This window comes from Monopterus albus, unplaced genomic scaffold, assembly GCF_001952655.1.
Source record: "Monopterus albus unplaced genomic scaffold, M_albus_1.0 scaffold172.1, whole genome shotgun sequence".
Classification (NCBI taxonomy): Eukaryota; Metazoa; Chordata; class Actinopteri; order Synbranchiformes; family Synbranchidae; genus Monopterus; species Monopterus albus.
Genome location: NW_018128052.1, coordinates 462,782 through 465,669, shown reverse-complemented (window position 1 = coordinate 465,669; position 2,888 = coordinate 462,782). Strand labels below are relative to the sequence as shown.

Sequence of the window (2,888 nt, the reverse complement as noted above, 5' to 3'; positions counted from 1 at the left end):
ATTCTGTGTTTTTCTGTCAATATGGGGTGCTGTGTGTACATTGAGGAAAAAAATGAACTTAAATGATTTTAGCATATGGCTGCAATATAACAAAGAGTGAAAAATTTAAGGGGGTCTGAATACTTTCCGTACCCACTGTAATCTAATTAGGTGTAACTGAACAATTTAGCTTTAGGGCTAAGCTAACATTTGTGGCTCACTTAACACCAATGTCTACAGAAAACCAGTAGAAAAAGCAAATTGCTTTCAATAAATTTGATGAGGTCACAGAGGCTTGACCAAATAGCTGCCCTGTGACCCCTGCGGTCATGCGCAGCAGCTTAAAATGCGACCCAGCGGACGATCCATTCCAATCAGATTGGCTGATTACACAACTGCTCTGGATTAGTGTATCAGTACTTTCTCGAAAAGCAACTAGGCTGAAACTTGTGACTCACTCAGCCTTATAATTTTAATATTATGAATACAGTCACTCTCGGACTGCACTGTGATGACAGGTAGTACTTATCCCAGAGCCTCTCTCTTTTATTTTGACCTGTGTTAGACAACCCCTTCACTAATGGCAACCTGTATAATGTTCACAGGGACAGTTCATAAACAATGCAACAGATTGTTAACATGCAAAGAATACTTTACAAAGCCTTTGTTCACATTAACAACTGAGTGTTCATTCGAAGCCATAAAGTCTGGTAACAGCAGACCACCACCCTGAGTGTACAAAGGCCTGTGTTGCCTTACTCTTGTCTGGATGTTGTACTAATTAGCCAGTTATTACTGCCAAGAATGTTAAATGCATTTCACCTAAATGACAGCAACTAGTTGATTAAATTGACAGAAAATTGATCTATTTGAGGCAAAAAGACAACAAATAACTATTTTTCTAATAGCCAAGTGAAGTATTTTGCATTGTGGGGAAACAGGATTGACATTGGACAATTTCCTATAAGTTTTAAATCAAGAACATAATCAGATTAAGTGATGATGAAACTGTGCATTCTATAACACTAGTCATTACAATAATAACTTCCATTTATTCCTCTTCACTCCTGTTCAATTAGTTTATGAGGATACTTAACTTTAAAGTGGTACAACAGATTATTTTTATTGCTACTGAGAAAGCAGCTGATATAGGCCTGTTATAACAGCGCAGACATTATGTAATAAGACCCGAGCAAATATTAGTCAAACCAGTATTTCATCAAAAGTTTTGTAAAGTTAAGTTTTCAAGTCTTAATCACAAATAAAGTTTAAGAGCGGCAGCCGGTGCCTTCACACCAAGTAAAACGTGGGGCAAGGTGAGCAACGTCAGCTTCCGCCATATTTAATTATTTGATAATAAAAGGTTTTAATTTCATTTATGCGCGTCAATAAAGAAGAAGCATGTATTTAAACTGGTTTCATGTTTTGTCCCGAAGCGCTGCAACCTCGTACGGATGTGTATGTGTTTGCGTGTGTGTGTGTGCGTGCGCACGCGCGCGTCTGCGTGTGAGGGAGAGACGGAGTGTGCGACTGTGTGTGTATGTGTTCAGCTTTAAGAGGAGGAAGACTAGGGTTGTCACAGAGAGAAGTAGGAAGATTAGCTGCCAGATAGCAGAACCCAGGCTGGTGCCACGGGGCTGAAAGCGGCCAGCAGCGTCCACCATTAACGTTATACCACCCAGTACACCATCCACACCGAAGTCAGCCCTTTAAAAACTAAACCCAGCCCACAGTACATGTGCAGCTAGCCGGCTTTTTCATTATTGACACCGCCTCAGAGGAGGTGAGCGTGTTATTAGTTAGCGAGCTAACATTAGCTACATCGCGCAAACAAAAACACGAAGCCACTCCAGCCAGGGTATACGCAGCTAATGTCTCACAATCCAACCGGGACTTCGGGTCAAATTAGTAAAAGTCCTCCAGCTGGGCAGCCGCTCACCAACATGACCCGCACAACCAGAACCGAGCCCGAATCGTTTACCTGGCTGAACGCCGCTGCGGGACAACCATCAGCTCAAAAAGGGGGCACTAACTTTCATCCTGTTCCCTAAGAGTGAGGCTGTGTGAAGCTCACCGGGACTGTTTACCTGCTGTCCCCTCCCGAGGAAAAACCTTCGAGTCGGTACTCATAAATTTCATCGACCGGCCCACGGGCTCAGCTTGCCGCTGGCGATGAAACGTTATAATCCTTACCTCATTTAACGACTTCTACCGCATCAAACCAAGGGCGGGGGTCATATTTAAAGGCTGGCACACTTAAAATGACGTAAAATAAATTAAAATTTGGCGGAGCAAGCCCCCCCTCTCCTCCCCAGCGCTCAACCTTTGGCTCTGCGGAGAAGTGTTACTTTTCAACAGCCCATCAGCTTCTTTATCGTCACAGATAGGTGGAGGAAAACCTGGCTCCTCTCGACGAGTCCGAATAAAAGGCTCCCCTCGATCCACTTACTAAAAAACTTCGGCTTCGCCTCAGACAACTTACTCGGTCGCTTTGTCGCCTGTTCTTCGCCGATGGTCAACCAAGGAGTCTTTAATCTGCAGTTAACCTCGATAAATCGTTGCTTTTTTGAAATCCAGGGGATATCCTCTTTTTTCGGCCCTCCCCACTGCCGCGTCTGTTGCCAAATAATGCGCCTCAACACACATGGAGCCGCTGCGTCCTCTTAGTGGGCATGCGCACCTCGGCATACCAGGGCGACCGGTTCACATCTTGTAGCCCGTGTCCACCCAGGGCCAAAGCAGGACGACCATGCCAGGGGACTCGGGCTCCCCGAGATCACCCAAGACTGTACCAACAAGAGCAGACGTCCACACACATTCACACGCATCATGTTACAATAAGGAATTATAAAAAGAAAATATCACATAATTTCCCCAAATGTTCACCAGCATCACATTTGCCTCCTTCA

At 44.4% G+C, this 2,888-nt stretch overlaps 1 protein-coding gene across 9 annotated transcripts in view; it reads right to left on the bottom strand.

Moving 5' to 3' along the window:
* The window catches only part of LOC109969314 (transcriptional repressor p66-alpha), a 19,223-nt gene extending 16,547 nt beyond the window's left edge, over window positions 1-2,676 (bottom strand). For 5 of the 9 annotated variants that reach the window (XM_020616104.1, XM_020616113.1, XM_020616110.1 and 2 more), the window contains exon 1: window positions 2,054-2,296. The gene's annotated coding sequence lies outside the window, so the exon portion shown is untranslated. The other 4 variants (XM_020616105.1, XM_020616108.1, XM_020616106.1 and 1 more) reach the window with 4 other exon arrangements.
* Between the last annotated feature and the right edge of the window lie 212 nt (window positions 2,677-2,888).